This window comes from Amphibalanus amphitrite, unplaced genomic scaffold, assembly GCF_019059575.1.
Source record: "Amphibalanus amphitrite isolate SeventyFive unplaced genomic scaffold, NRLGWU_Aamphi_draft 000944F_arrow, whole genome shotgun sequence".
NCBI classification, from domain to species: Eukaryota; Metazoa; Arthropoda; class Thecostraca; order Balanomorpha; family Balanidae; genus Amphibalanus; species Amphibalanus amphitrite.
In genome coordinates, this window is record NW_024882438.1 from 170,742 (window position 1) to 188,043 (window position 17,302).

The 17,302-nt window shown below is 46.8% G+C and overlaps 1 protein-coding gene across 1 annotated transcript in view; it reads left to right on the top strand.

Annotated features, from left to right (window-relative positions):
- Nucleotides 1-17,302, top strand: part of LOC122368382 (beta-1,3-galactosyltransferase 1-like) — a 54,625-nt gene that overhangs the window by 4,967 nt on the left and 32,356 nt on the right. The window lies entirely within an intron of this gene.

The following is a 17,302-nucleotide window of genomic DNA, read 5'->3' on the forward strand; positions in this document are numbered from 1 at the left end:
AGCGTTCGTGCAAAACAGACGCTTTTCAATTTTCTCCCATTGACTTATAATGGAGAGGCCGCAAAATTGACCTGACCTTAGGTCACCGATACCGATATCATAATTCCGAGATATACATGTTATAGATAGTGCTGCTCTAATCAATCGCTGAAAATTTCAAGGCAATCGTTCAGTCGGTGTATATGACGAGCATTCTTATTTTTTCTGAGGTGAGGTCACTTGGCGTGACCTGTTGACCTGACCTAATGTGACCTGGGTCTGAAATTTTCACAACATGTGCGGAAAAGATGCACAAACAGGTGTGCCAAAAACGGCGGCGCTCCGCGCCGCCGTTTTTGAGATATCTGCGAAAAACCGCAGGGGGGGGGTGTTTAAACACCCCCCGGCACGGTGCGGGTTAATAGAAAAATGAACGATATCTCCGAAAATCAAGCTAGTAATACAGTGGCACCCATAGAGCGTGAGCAATGGCGGTTCAAATTAAGGGGGTCGCTAATTAGGTACCTTACCCTACTGAGAGTTTCGGCGCGGTCAGCCGCTAAGTTTACGTGAGTTATTTGTGAAAAACAGAGGGGGTCCGTTCGACCTCCCCTATAATACGAGCATGGCTCGGATTGCCTTTTTTGCTTTTTGTTGTTGTTGCTTTTTTTTTGTTAAAAAAATATGGTCTCAGGGCTGTGACGAAAAACAAGTGGCCTAAATCCGGTGAGAAAGCAGGATTTGGGGGTACCCTAGGTTTGGGTCCTTCAGTCTCTGCCCCCCCCCCCAGTGAAAATTCCTTAGACGAGGCCCTGCTTTATACCCCTGTTGTTAGAAAAGTTGTGGACCGATTTACTTGATTCTTGCATGACAAGTAAGATTCGCCATTCAGTTCTTAGCAGGTACCGAAAATTTGACGTCAATTGCACGATCCGCTGCCCACATTGCTGCGGTACTGCCATCTATTGACAAGGGTGGAGAACTAAAGCCGGGCGGCTATTTCCACTTCTGACACACCATGCAGTGCAAATGATAGCAGACAATAGTAGTTTCCCCTGCCGGTGATGTCCGTCAAGACAGCCCATATTCAGCCCAGATTCAGCCCGGATTCAGCCCAGATTCGGGACATCTCCGATCAAGCTGAAACTCGCACACAATGTAGGTCCTGACATGCTCAATCCACAGTCCGAGTTATACGGCGGCACTCCCAGCCGTTTGACCTACAGAGGTCAGCAAAGGTTACGTGGCCCAAATTTGCACAGCAGATTGTGGCCCACCCAGTAGATCTAGAGCGCTAAAAATGGCACCAATCGACTCGCCAGCATCTAATCTTACTTTCCCAACACTTATTTGGCCACTCAAGGTCATGCGATGACTAAGGTCATTTGTGGGCTATGTCGAAAATACACTTTCACAGCAGTTTTCGAGTAGAGGAATTGACCAAACTCCAAATCCTATGTGAATGCTGGCGCATTCCAACGTTTGGCCGTCTGGCCCCTGATCGAGCTAGAGCTTCGCGGAAAAAACGAGCGTGCTGCCCGTCACGAGAGGAAGCCGATGATACCCAATTTTAAGGTCCTAGGTCATCGGGTGACCTTCCAGGTCAGGTCAATGACCCGAAAACCGGGAAAATCGGGACCTGTTAAAAAGTCGTAAAGTGTGGCTGCTAAGGGGTTTTTCGGGGTGCTGATCACGAATATCGTGTTAGTTTTGATCACAGATGATGTCTTTAAGCATTTAGACCAGGTCGAGTCAGGTCAGGTCAGGTCAACCAGTAGGCGTCGTGACGGGTATTCGTAGTACGTGTCAACCGCCTCTGACAGCTTCGTAACATGTTACGAAGTCACCAAAACTACTTCGTAAATGTTCAAATGGTTGCTAAATTCGAATTTAGCTCCAAAAACTAGCCTAGAAACATGTAAAACTCGAAAAAGTGAACCGAGGTCACCCGAAGTCACCAAAGGTCAATGACCTGACCTGACCTTCAGGTGACCTTGACACCCACCCTAATGTATGGGAGGAACATCAAATCACATGTTTGAACGTTTGAAACTACGAAAAGCTTGCAAACGCGCGGCTAATGCGAGCCGACGTACGCCGAATCGCGATTCCGGCCAAACATGGTCTCGGAAAAGAGGTCACAGGTCAAAGGTCATTTGGGTCAGGGTCATGACATTTTTAGGGTAGATGTAAAATTGATCAATGCGAGGGTACTGAAAGGTTCGTCGCGATCGGAAGCTTTTTACGCGAGTTATTCGCAAAAAACCTTAGGGGGGTTGCATCAACCTCCCCCCCCCCTGTGCCGGCGAGGGTTAAAACCTTTATTCCAGGTTGCCAAAACGGTAGTTTCTTCACTCAGCTGAGACGGAATACCTGATTTTTTTTTGCAAATATTTTCGTTTTTTGTTGAAAAGGCCATGGTCTGAAAAATAAGTGGCCTAAAACCGGTGAGAAAACTAGATTTGGGAGTACCCTAGGTTGATCTCTATTATGGTTCAGCCCCCCCCCCAGTCTGGAAGAAATTCCCGCGCCACTGGTTCACATTAGAGTCCTCACCGCGCCCGGTCAACCGCCAGCGGCTGGCCGGTGCAGTGGCGTACGCCGGCAATACTTGACCAATGACCATTGCGGTAGAAGGCGAAACTTTGAAGTCCGGGGGGGGGGGGAAGCCCGGGTCGACCGGGCGCTATACGGGCCGGGTCACAGTTCTGCTAATCTCTTCCTGACCAGGCCTGCATTCGTCATCGGGAAAATCAGGGAGAATTTTCCGGAACTAGCGAGAATCATCGGGGATCACGAACGGTATCGATATAACGAGACATGCTGAAGATAGGCGCTCAACAATAATTTTCCGACGGAGAATATCCGAGTGACAATATTTTTCCGGATGCCGAATGCACCTCAGGATTTCATGGTGCCATGTATGTAATGTCATGAAACGGTCGTGCTTCAACAAACTCAACCATGTTGGATGATGATGTAAATAATAAACCAAATTATTACAAATGCATTCAAATATATTCAAAAAGACACACATGTGTGTCTTTTTGAATATATTTGAATGCATTTGTAATAATTTGGTTTATTATTTACATCATCATCCAACCTGTCATGGATACTCAAAACTCAACATTGTCCAGCTGTAACTTTATGCAGACCAGATTGTTTTCAAAATGCCTAGACCGTTTGCAAACGGCCTGGTGTCTGGAAAGTTGTCATACGGCCTAGACGGTTTGCAAACGACCTTAAATTTCAGGCGGTTTGCATACAGCCTGGAATTTCAGCCCGTATTCAAACGGCCTGACTTTTCAGTCCGTTTGCATACTGACTGGGCTGTCCAGGCCGTTTGCAAACGGCCTGAATCGGGCCAGGCCGTTTGCAAACGGACTGAGTTTTCATACGGCCTGTAACATATACACATAGGCAAATGGCACGTCTTTTGTCCCAGGAGTGGTGGTTTTCTACCACAGGTGCTCGTCGAGGTCGGAATTTACAAATACGGTATAGCATCAGGTTATTCAGGTAGCCCAGGAGACGTAGTAAATTTTCCTCGAAAAAAAAAGAATCAGCGCGCACAGATGTAGCGGTTTAGGTAGGTATATGTAATATGTAGGTATAGGTATGCAAAGATGTCGCAAGTCGCAACTATAGCGAGATATGCAGTTCATGTTCAAATGGTAGCAGACAGCACTCAGCAGTAGTTTCCTCTACCAAAGTGGTGGTTTTCTACCACAGACACCCGTCAAGGTCGGAATCTCCAAATACGCCTATAGGCCTGTAACATATACGCATAGGCAAATGGCACGTCTTTTGTCCCAGGAGTGGTGGTTTTCTACCACAGGTGCTCGTCGAGGTCGGAATTTACAAATACGGTATAGCATCAGGTTATTCAGGTAGCCCAGGAGACGTAGTAAATTTTCCTCGAAAAAAAGAATCAGCGCGCACAGATGTAGCGGTTTAGGTAGGTATATGTAATATGTAGGTATAGGTATGCAAAGATGTCGCAAGTCGCAACTATAGCGAAATATGCAGTTCATGTTCAAATGGTAGCAGACAGCACTCAGCAGTAGTTTCCTCTACCAAAGTGGTGGTTTTCTACCACAGACACCCGTCAAGGTCGGAATCTCCAAATACGCCAAGCATGCACCCATGGTAGCATCACGTGTTACTTTAAAGTTAAAAACAATTTAAACACGCAATTACCCAAACGCTGCTTCAAATAACATATTAAATTTATCGTTGTTTATTGTATCAAAATCATGCATAGGTGTTAAAAGCAAGGCTATGCAAACCAAGAAAGGTTAAAAGATATTAAACACAAATTATGACAATAGTCACGTGATTGTTGTGAAATGTCACTATCTTACTGGATTGGGTATGATAGGTATCTTGGTTTCTCACACCCAAGGCTATAGAACTCCAGGTAAGGACACCAGCCGTTTGACCTTGAACGCCGCCGGCCGGCCAATGACGTCATTGGAGGCAAGCTGGCTCGGCGGACACGTCGGTCGAATGCATAACGGAGGGGCGTTGGAACGGTACGGGAGCCGAGGAGATATTTTAATGTGGTTGCATACCACCATTGTTATGCTGATTGATCTACAGACTGCATTCTTATAAACCTCGATGCATCCTAGGCCTGGATGGTGCGTACATTCGAAGAACGATCACCCCGTCCAACGTCCGTACGGTCGAAGCTGTCTATGTATCTAAAGACACTAAGACGAGTGCAATAACGGCGACCCGATCCCGTCTCTGGCGAATCTAGAGGGGTCGTAAGGACCCAGACCGAGTCTGATCGTCTATTTTTAGGGAAACGGGGTGGGTGAATTGACAGCCGATGGTTTAAGAGATGATGGGATTCCGTCGTCGATTGTTGTTTGACAACAACACATGTTGTACTGGGCGTATAAACATCAGAGGTAATGCCTGGACGTAGGGAAGCATAATTGGTTTGCCATATTGTCTGCCAGGAATATAAAATCGTAATGGAGATCATTGAGGATATGATCTCTACATTACGGGAATTCACTAATTACTACGGCCCATAGGGGCGGGCACCGCCGGAGCTGTTGTTTTACCATCGGTCCCAGGCAACTCCACGGAGCTGCAGTACTCGGCGGCCAAAGCGGCCACCTCGTCGACTCGCAGGTCCTGTGGGGTTCCGTGATGCTTCAGTGCTTCACCCACAGAAGCACGGGTATAGCAGTAGGATGTGGGGTCAGGCGTCTGTCCGCCTCTTCATTGAAGGTACCTACAACGTATACAGCGCCTGGTCCCGCCGAAGCTTGGTATCGACTGTGACTTTGTCACAACATGGCGGATCCATGAAGCGGTCTTGGACACAGCGGGGGGTAACCCCAAAAAGGTTTCTCCGAAATAATTTTAAAAACTCTGATTTCGATTCCTTGCGCACTGCTGTGCAGTGTGATTAACCAACATTTCCTCAGAAAAGTTGAGAAGTTTGCTTTTATTCTCGAAAAGCGATTTCGGGCGCTGCAGCGGTTGTGGGGGAAGACATTGGCCCCAAATGCCTTCCCCTGGATCCGCCAGTGGGCTGCCCCACCCCGAGCTTTACTAAACGTGTTAACGTCTTCAAACCCCACCAGAAACCGATGGTAAGGCAAATTCAAATCCACTAACTCATGTCTGTCTGCCCGCCTAAATATACTACACATGGTACGGCACCCGGCCCTGTCGGAACTCTGAGCCGATCGTGACATTTTTTCGGCTTTCCCCATCCCAAGCTCGATTAGACACGTTCTCCCTCCCCACCCGATTGCTGATGTCAATTCAAATTCAATACCTCATCTATGTCTTCCCGCCCATAACCCATTCATTGCACACCGTTCAGCGCCCGGCCCCGCCAGAAGTATCCTAGCGCGCTGAGCAGTTGCCTCCAGCCGCGTCATCGCGAGGCCCCGCGCGGCTCATAACTGAATACATTGCGCGAATAGCCGTGTCGCCCCCCTGCTCACACCAAGATACCTATCGGTATATAGTTCTCAGCGATGCCATTCCTTGGGATTTGTCCCAAGATCTTGGGATTTGGACATCAACATTGGGATCTTGTGATTTGCACTGTATATCTTGGGATCTGGCAGAAGCTGATTTCAATTTGTCTTCTCATGCTTTCGATTGCTTTTTCCTCAGACGATAAGAAATTTGAGATGGATTTGCCTCGCGGACGGTTAAGAGCATTCAAACATATTGAAGTAAGCTATATTCGGACGGAGCTTGCGGTGTTTCTAGCAGGCATCATCTTCCCGAGATCGCAGGATTAGTTTTGTATCATTACTTATTATGAGTATAGCAGCAGCTCTCAGTCGGCGTTTGGCGACTGGCGCCCATTTGTTCATTTTCCAACTACCGATCAACGGGTATGGGTGGTTTGGCGACATGATGTTGGGTGGCTATGAAAAGCATTAAGCGTCGCCCGTAAACGGTGTTTTGCCACCTTCGCCCATGCAGGGGGGTGGGTTGGTGCGACCCCCCCTTGGCGTTTGAAAACGGAGCGTCGTAGAGCTTAGCGGAAAAGACCAACGGATTGCTCTCAACGAGATCTCGCGATTGGTGGTATATTTTTTTGGTCCTAGGTCAACATTTGACCTACTTATGACCGGTCAAAGGTCAAATTTTCGGAAAAATCTAACTTTTTCAGATTTCCGCGCCGATTGCGCCAAAACGGTAAGAGATATCGACTTGAAACCTTCACTATCGTGATCCTTGATCAATTCTCTATCGTTTGGTGTGTATTTCGATGTCATACCTCTAAAAATGATGCGTTGGGAGCATCATAAGTCTGCAAGGTCATTTGTGCATTGGGTCACGTCAGGCGTGTGACGTCACTGACCTGACCCTGACCCAAAATGAACTACAAGAAACAACCGACGATACCTGAAATGGATAGCAAATTCGAATTCAGGGCATCAAAATACCCCGAAAAGGCATATAAGTGCAAGAAGTCATCACAGGTCAACCGAGGTCACTGACCTTACCTTGACCTTTAGTAACCTTCAAAATGTCAACGGACACTGCGCCAAAGTCAAATCAGCCAGTTGTGATTCTAAAACAATCCATCAGTGTGTCAGGTCAGTCGGCATTTATACCAATGTGAAGCAATCTCCAATTTAGCGTAAATCTGGCCGGAGGTTGTTCCCTTTATGACGTCATAACTCCGTGACCTGACATGACCTTGACAAAAATAAAATACCAAAAGTTGCGCAAAGGATGCCCCAAAGGGTACTGAAAATTTGTGCAGGCTATCTGAAACGGTTCGGCGTGTAGCTAAGAAAAACCTCAGAGGGGTTGCACCAACCCCCCCTACATGGGCGAGGGTTAACAAACATTATGCCTTAAAAAGAATGTTTCAGAGAGCGGCTCCCGCACAAAGCGTTTCATATTATGGGTTTGCTCTTTGGAGGCTTATCCGTTGACCCGAACCGAAATAAGGGCAATTTGTCTTTGACCTCGGAAAAGTGTGTGGTCACCTGACCTCTGCTTGACTAAAAAAAATAATTAAAGCGTATCCTTGCGAGTTGCGACTCTCACAACGCTGCTGACGACTTGTCCGGTACAGTCCAGGGGACGAGTTAGGTGCTCGTTTAGACCCCCTCGCCATCGTGGGCTTGAAAATTCATGGGCCCCAGCACTTACACGCATGCAGTTTCACAGCAGAGGTGTCACGATTTCGGGATTCATGTAAGCTTTTGAGAGCGGAGCTCTGTTCGGTCCCTGTTTTTATCAGTGTGCTCTCGATAAAAACAGGGACGATAAAAAACTGATAAAAACGGTTTTCCCATATAAGGAAGCTATTGCTGGCGCTTCTTGGCCTCTCATTGGTCTAACGAATAGACCACTTGAATTCGACCAATGAGAGCCACGAAGTAGCAGCATGCTCGCAGCCTGCTGACAAAAAAAAAAAAAAAAAAACTGCGACCGAACAGCGCCCTTATTTTGGAGTCCATATTTCAGAACTGTCAGTGGTGGTCAGTGGTGGAAAACACTTTAAAACGGCCTGACCTCACCTGACCCTACCTAGCATTTCCAAAGTCCAAATGTGTCATGTTAAAAACAAAATTCGAAATAAAAAATCCAAAATGCCACAGACTTCGTTATCGTTTCAAAGAAATTCTAACAGATTCCGACTTTGTGTTTTGGGTCCTTGACCTGCCAACCGATCAGCTGTAGGAGTTCGATCGATCACCCTTCCCCGACCTCTACATTAGCTGCTGTGTAAAGACGCCAATGAGGACGTGGGTGGACCCGATTAAGAGAAAGTTGAATACTAACCACACTAACGTGTAGAAAAATAAGCTATGGATTTACTTGAGGTACACCTAAGGATAGATATTAGGTATGTGATAAGCAGTCTTGGGATTCGAGACGAGAATCTTGGGAAATTCTGGTCGAGATCTTGGGATGGAGCAAAAATGTGGATGGCATCACTGATAGTTCTCTATGGGTTTGTTCCCGTCGCTCCTCTAACCTCCTCCAAGCTCCTCTAACCTCCTCTCGTTTCAAAAAATCGTTCCCGTCGCTCCTCCAAGCTCCTCCAAGCTCATCTTGATTTCACATCTCACCACCACTATTTGCCTCCTCCCTCATCCCAAACGAAAGTTGGTTTTTTGGAGGAGGCTCTTGCGTAGACATATTTGGCGCACGTAATACAAATGTGAATTGTTTATAAATGAGATGTGAGGGAAGTGGAAATGATTTTAGTGATTGATGACGATTGGATATCTTTAAATAGTAATGTTTGATATTGATCTAAGGTTATTTTATTAGAAAGCGATTATTATCTCTTGATTTACGTTTGCGCGCCATAAATTGCCGACCGTTACAGCCCGCAAACAGCTGATTTCCTCGCGAAAATGTTCCCGTGGCTCCTCTGAAACGGCTCTCCTCCAAGCTCATCCAACCTCATCCGAGATTTTTTGGGAGGAGCGACGGGAACAGACCCTTTATACCGTGGTTTCTCATTTCAGCGATTTCAGCGACTGCTGTGTTCCCTGCACGCTCGCTGTTGGTTATCCCAGTTATAGAGTTTCAGTCAGTTCCAGTGCTTGAGCTTTCTGTCACCAACATCCGATATGCCCAAGGCCATCTATAGATATACCTACTCTAGTTCAAGTTCGTTTTTTAGTTCGACCCTCACTGTAAACGTCTCTCTGAACACAGCACGAGAATTGCGGGCTGAATTACTGAGAAAACTGATTGGTCCGCCCGTGCACATTGATTTCACAGACGATCAAATTGAAATTCATCAAAAGAAATTCTACCTGACATGTATTTTCCCAGGCTTGCAGCTTGTATTTGCCTATGCTTGCTAAACCACAGGGATAGAAGACTTGTCAGGAGTTATAACCAAACTTATCAGTAAATATTGCAGGGGGTCTAGCATAACGGTATGTTATCGGTGGTTAAAACTTATTTAACAATTATTATTCATTACTCCAATACTGATACAATGTGCGCTAACCAGTTTTCTCAGCAATTCAGTTAGCAATTCTCGTGCTGTGTTCAAATAGACGATTACAGTGAGGGTCAAACTAAAAAAAAATGAACTATACACACCCTAACCCAACAACAACTGTTTCTTGTAGGCATCTGTGCATACCAGTGTATTCAACTACATATGTACATGCACCACTATGGTGTGTACCACTACCGTGATTCCTGGACGCTTGGTCTGATGCTTCTAAAGTAGAAACTTCTTATGATGGCAATACCATAAAGGTAAGCAATTTGAATTGCATCTAAGGTACTAATAAACTTGCAAGCTAGGACTGTAAGGTAGGTATACCCAGAGAAGGTATATAGTAGGTAATGCCTATTGGTAAGGGTTTAACAATGGGAACTATTTTTGGTACCTAGTTGTAAAGCAGGCATCACACTTTTTTTGCATCCAAGGAGAGATGCTATACCCATTGATGCTTTCCAATCAAGCCAAACCAAACCTAACCAAACCTGATCTAATCTTACCTACAACCTACAACCTAAAATCTACCACATAAATGATACAGCCCAAAACCTACCACCTGAAACCTAAAACCTACAACCTACATCCTAACAACCTGCAGTGCCTTTCCTTGGCTGCCAAAAACAACTGTGATGTGCGATGCCTGCATTACTACTGCCCTATTTTGTTGTTGGATTTTTCTTCAAGGTGCAAGGTGCTATTGTGCTTAAACAACATGCCTTAAAACAGATATTGATATTCCAAATGATATCAATCCAAAATCTTGGCATTGATATGCAAGTAAATCAAGTGACAAAACCAAATTTTCTTTGTAGAACCTTTTGCATTCTGTGTCACATGTATTTTCCATGGAGTTCTTTCATTCAGTCACAGTAGCCACTTCAAAAATATATATGAAGTCACAAAGCATGGCCAGGCATACCTACCTGAGAAAGAATGCTGTTCAAGTATCTGATGTGTTTTGATTGTTAGAAATGGCAGGCACCAACTCTAAACACTTAAGAATCAGGTTGACACTCATTGGAGACACCTCCTATTCTCCCCGCCCCCACCACATGATCAGTAATGCTGTCACTCACAAATTCGACTGGAATGGACGCTTCAGTTCATTTCCCTCTCAAATTTTGTTGTGCATTGTACCTAAGTAAGTTAATCCAAATATATTGCTTTAGTTTAGAGAAAATATTGGAAGTCATGAGAGGAAGGTTTTCCGAGATATTTGAGGCATAAGAAAGACATGCATCAATGGCTTTTGGGCTTTCTTTTATTCTGTTCTGTTCTGTTTAGGTTCTCCCAAGTCCAGACCATAGCTTATTCCTATAAATAACAAAAGTAGGGGAAGGTGGGGTAAGACGGCCCAGCGGGGCAAGAGGGACCACCAGCCTTCCCGGCTGAAAACGCTGCTGTTATCTGCTGCTTTATGGACTAATAACTTTTGTTTTCATTTGTGCTAACGACCATTTTGGGCTCATGGAGCCAGGATGCATGAATTTTGAGCTATCCAAAAATGTTTTTTTTTCCAAATTGACCTTAGTTAAGATTAAGAGTTCAAATAATAACTTATTTTTTGCACCCTTCTTGCATGAACGATTTTTATTTGCACCTTATACGAGTATTAAAGGGACCCTCCCACCTTAACATTAGTTTTGAGTTGAGATAGCCAAATTGGTGGCCATGGCCTGAAAATACCGGTTTGGGCATTCACAACATCGAAAAATGCTTTAATTCGGAGATATGGAATTTCAAACTTGCAGTTTTCGGATTCTAAGGGGCTAATGCATTGGTATGCCCCCTTAGAATTTGTGACGTCAGCGGAGATCTAACGATTTTTAAATCTTTTACTAAAACGTTTGGCAGCACGCGGTGGTATATGCTGCTTTGCGCGCAACAAATGCCGCACTTTCAAATAAAGTCGCTAGGAACAGCGGATATCTCAAAAAGTAAACAAAAGTAAAAGTCTAATATCTTGAAAACCGGTGAATATTTTTCATTGAAATTTGGTAGATATTCATTTTTGCTCTTTCTGAACCGAGCGACATCACTTTCATGCCAATTCATTAACTTTTTTGAAGGTGGGAGGGTCCCTTTAACCTGCGCCGGCCCGGGGGGGGGGGGGGTGTGTTTGAACACCCCCATGCGATTTTCGCAGATATCGGAGCGCCGCCGTTTTTGGCACACATGTTTATGCATCTTTTCCGCACATGTGAAAATTTCAGACCCAGGGCTTTCAAGGTCAGGTCACCAGGTCACGTCAAGTGACCTCACTCTAGAAAAAGTTTCAATCCTCGTCAGAGCTACAGCGGCTGAGCGAATGCCTTGCAACTTTCAGCGATTGATAAGAGTAACAGTATGTACAAAATGTATATCTCAAAATTTTGATATCGGTGACCTAAGGTCAGGTCAATTTTGCGACCTCTCCATTATAAGTCAAAGGGGGAAAATTGAAATGCGCCTCTTGTGGACGAATGGTGTTCAAAAACCTCTCAAACATCGATTCATGGGTAAACATGACACAATGAATCGGAAAAATGCACCTGTGGGCTGTGACCCCTCTCTGTGCTCCTGAGGTCATATCAGGTCATGACCGGTCACCAGCAGTTTTTTGGCTATAACTTTTGATAGAGACGTGCTACAGCGATGAAAACACGTCAGATGTATTCAGCTCGACGATACGGATCGACCGATATGCAACATGACCCTTTCCGGTCAGGTCATGACCTTGACTTAAAGTCAAATTTTCAAAATGACCTTTCAAGGTCAGCGAATAGTTCATTCGACGCGTCTCGACGAGAGGAACACGATGCTGGCAAAAGTTCGCGTCTCGACGAGAGGACCACGATGCTGGCAAAAGTTATGTCGTGGCTTGCTTGAATCAAAAGTTATTACCGAAAAACTCCTTTTTTGTGAAAACGGTTATTTTTACAGCATTTGCTCTCTAGAGGCTAAACTGTTGAGCAGAGGTCAAATCTGAGAACATTATTCAGAAAGGTCTGTAAAAGGGCTATGGAATGCGCTTTTCCGCGGCGCTGTAGCTCTATTGGTTTCCGAGTTAGCCGCTGGCAGTTTCCAAAATTGTTGAAAATGGCCTACATTTGACCTTTGATGACCTCTGGCGACCTGACCTTTGACCTGACCCAAAAATGACCGAAGTGTTTCCGTCATTATTTTTGACGCTCTTTCGAATGCCGCTTACCGCATGTCGCTACGTGGCCCAGGAGCCGAGTTAGACGGGGAGGGGGTGTTCAGACACCCCCCCCCCCCGGCCCGTCGCGGAGCACCGGCCCGGCGCGGGTTAAAGAGCAATGTTATATTCACACATTATTACAGGAAAGTTTCACAATGATGGGCTCTTTAACATGTACAGGGTGTCCCAGAATTACCCGAACATTTATTTTTTGGCTAAAAGTACGATTGCGCTCGATTCTAATGATATAGGTACCTAGGTACGAGCATCATACTTTTATAAGATATCCCTTAGCTATCGAGCTCGGGGACTGTGTGCTTTTGGTGACCGGTAACGACTCGAGTCAATTATTATCCAGAGTCAAGTAAGTGTAGTCCTTTTCCGTTTTCAGCTTAAGCCACTAATAGGCAACCATGGTGAATCAACTCCCGTTCTCAACTTTGTAAACGGACTTTCGGCATGGTTTTTGCTTGAGAGCTTCAGCAGCTCATCTGCAAGCAGTTAGGATTGGGCAAAGCGCAATTACATCAGCAAACAAAGCCAGAGAGAGCAAGAGATAAACCTGATTGACAAGCTTGGGCTCGGCCAAAAAGGTCATGCACCAGTTATCAAAGAGGTGGTTGCTTGTCATCAAGGGCTCCGCCACGGACTTTTGGTTGGGGGGGGGGGGGGGGACGGTCTGCTCTTCGCCCATCGCCCTAGTGTCTCCTCTAAACCTAGGGTACCCCCAAATCCAGTTTTCTCATCGGATTTAGGCCACTTGTTTTTCGTCATAGCCCTGATACGATGATTTTTTAACTAGAAAAATAAAAAATAGAGAAATGGTAGGCCACCTGACCCATGCAATATTACCCAATATTAGATTGTAGTCATTGTACCTTCATCATATTGACACACCAGACAGAAAAAAAAACTTGAAAGACCAGCTTCAATTTTTTAATGGTATCTGGCTCATAGTTTTGCGCTGAATCTGAATCCATTTTTAGCATTTGGCGAAGGTCGGATCAGGTTAGGTGAGATCAACAAGTGCGTGTCCCTCCGGCTAGCCAAAGTAGGTGTCAACCACAGACAGCTTCGTAACATGTTGCATTGGTACCAAAACTACTTCTCAATGTTATATGCTTAATTCGACATCATCTCCAAAAAGTTTCCTAGTAACATGCCTAGCTCGAAAAAGTGAACCAAATTCATCTAACGGTAATGACCTTAACCTGATATTCACGTGACCTTGACACCTACTAGAATGCATGTGTCTAATTCACGTGACCTTGACACCTACCAGAATGCATGTGTCTACCGTCATTTCACATGTTGGCTCGGTTTTATGACATAACAAGTCTGAAAACGTACAGATAATGTGCGCTAACATACACCGAATCGGTGGTTCGGCCTGACATGGTCTCCAGAAATAGGCCACAGGCCCAAAAGTCATGGCCCATGGGGTTAGGACTTAGGATCATGAAATTTTCAGAGGATGTGCAAAATTCCCGGGAAATACTAATAGTTTCGTCACGATAAACCACTTTTTACGCAAGTTACTTGTGAAAAACTGAGGGTGGGTCAATCCGACCCACCATAGTCCATATAAGAACGAGTGTTAACCTCTCAAACACTTTAAACAAACAGCTTCTCTCATCCTACAGTTCTGCGATATTCTTATTTGACCGATGGAAGTTTCCGCTTAAAGGTAGTGTGCCACCTTTGAAAGATTTCCCATTTTATTTTTCCTAGGATAAGAAGCTTCTGTTTTTACCTAATATCGCAAAAAAATCAAAAATGGGCCTGGAATAGTGCCTTTTTCGCCTAAAAGTTTTTCGGTTTTTAGATATGTATAACAACTGTAGTGGGCTCACCTGCAAACAGGCGTCGGGCAACAATCGCGAATGCGGCGCACTTGTGACAATAAGCAAAGGTCATTATAGTGTTACGACCATACGATGTACGGGAATGAGTTATCAGCTGTCTAATCGTAGACAACACAATGTCGAGCCTTAAACTGTAAGCCCGTATTGGTATTGTTTCTTTTATTTGGCTGTCGAACATTATTTATGGTTTGAAATATGATTTTATGTAAAATAATTGATATGAAAAAGCCGTCTTATAAGTTATGACCCCATTTCACCACACGCAAGTGGCAGAAATGACAATGATCAGCTGACGCATTTTTCTTGGCCGAAGTCAGAGCGCGCGGCCCGACGCACCACGCGTATTTGGAAATTCCGACCTCGACGAGCATCAGAAGCCACCTAACAGGCGTGTTCGAAACCGCAGGAGATGATGATGAACGGGTTTATCGAAACTTGATTGGATGAGCATATCGGTAATAGCGATTTCAGTGTGTGCATTTATTGTTCATAGTGGTGTGAAATGTGGCTGGGGTACGACCGACAACCCGTCGGGGCGAATTTCGCACTGGGGTACTCAAAATTTGAAGAATTTAAGACGTTTCCATGAGTTTTGAAGGTATGGATAAGTTCTAAAAATCCGGTTCTCCTTATCTGGGCCATTAACTCCATACGGTCCAAGAAAGCTGGCACACTACCTTTAAAGAACGACAGCGTTTACCCGAAAAAATAATCTCCGTATTGATTGTTTAATTGATTGAATTTGAGAGATCCTTATTTGATATACCTACTGGATTACCTACTGGATATACCTACTGGATTCATCATCGGACTGGGACGTATGATTGCGAACATTCGTTGCAGTAGACTCACGTTGATATACCCAGTGGCGGTCGCAGGGGGGGGGGGGCCATCAGGGCCATGGCCCCCCCCCCCCCAAAGGCAAATCAGGGGGGGCCATCATATCATTTGGCCCCCCCCCAAACAACCGATGGGCCCCCATGGCCGTATGGGGCCCTGGCCCGTATTCGATTGTCACGAGGCTCGAGAAACCCACGCCAGCCATTAACAGCTCCCATACCAGTCTTTGAGGGTCCTACACTGACCTCTGAGGGCCTTTCAGTGGCGGTCAAGCGTCCACATTGACCGCTGAGGACCCACATTGACCTCTGAGGGCCCTCCACTGGCCTTTGAGGGCCCCTAAGCCGGCCTCAGGGGCCCAACCGGCCTCTGGTGTCCTCATTTCTGTCTCTCGAGTCCCAAGACTAACCTTTAAGTGTCTCTGAGGGCCCCGCACTGGATTCTGAAGACCCGATGTCGGCCTCTGAGAGCCCGCATCGGCCTCTGGGGCCCATCTTGGCCGTTGAGGGCCCTCCGCTGGTCTCTGGGGTCCAACGCCGGCCCATGCCGGCCTTTTAGGGCCTCACACTGACCTCTAAGGGCCCCATGTTGGTCTGTAAGGACCCACATTAGTCTCTAAGGGCCCCCCGCACTGGATTCTGAAGACCCAATGCCGGCCGCTCAGGGCCCGCATCGGCGTCTGAGGGCCCATCTTGGCCTTTGAGGGCCCTCCGCTGGCCTCTGGGGTCCAACGCCGGCCCGTACCGGTCTTTTAGGCCCCACATTGACCTGAGGGCCCCATGCTGGCCTGTAAGGACACACATTAGTCTCTATGGGCCCCACACTGGATTCTGAAGACCCGATGCGGGCCTCTAAGGGTTCGCATCGGACTCTGAGGGCCCATCTTGGCCTTTGAGGGCCCTCTGCTGGCCTCTGGGGTCCAACGCCGGCCAATGCCAGTCTTTTAGGGTCCCATTCTGACCTTTGAGGGCCCCATGCTGGCTGTAAAGGCCCACATTAGCCTCTGAGGGCCCCCCGCACTGGAATCTGAAGACCCGATGCCGGCCTCTAAGGGTCAGCATCGGCTTCTGAGGGCCCATATTGGCCTTTGAGGGCCTTCTATTGGCCTCTGGAGTCCAACGCCGGCCCAAGCCGATCTTTTAGGGCCCCACACTGACTTCTGAGGGCCCGTGCTGTCCTGTAAGGACCCACCTTAGCCTCTGAGGGCCCCGCACGGGCTTCTGAAGACCTGATGCCGGCCTCTAAGGGCCCGCATCGGCCTCTGAGGGCCCATCTTGGCCTTTGAGGGCCCTCTTCTGGCCTCTGGGGTCCAACGCCGGCCCATGTCGGTCTTTTATGGCCCCACGCTAACCTCTGAGGGCTCCATGCTGGCCTGTAAAGACCCACATTAGATTAGCCTCTGAGTGCCCAATTCGGTCTCTGATGGTCTCAAACTGCCCTTTGGAGGCCCTGTACTGGTCTCTGAGGGCCCTAAACTGGCCCCTAAGGGCCCAAACCAGCCTCTAAAGGTCCCACACCGGCCTCTGTTGGTCCTATTTCTGTCTCTGGGACCCAAACTGACCCTTATGTGCCTCTGAGGGCCCCGTTCTGGCTTCTGAAGGATTGATGCCGGTTTCTGAGGACCCATAACGGTCTTTAAGTGCCTCATACCGACACCTGAGGCCCCACACTAGCCTCTGAGGGGGCCCAAAACTGGCCTATGAGGTCTCTACACCGGCCACTGATGGCCCTATTATGTTCTCTGGGGGCTCAAGCCTTACCTTTGGACGTCACGCACTTGCCTCTGAAGGCCCACATCACCCTCTGGGGCCCTACCTGGGCCCTTCGCTGACCCTTGGATCCAACGCCGGCCTCTGGGGGTCTGACACCGTACTATAAGGGCCCCATTGCAGCATCTAGGCGATAGGTATCGCCGAAGCGCTATCGATGGGCCCATAAGTGTAGGAACCATGG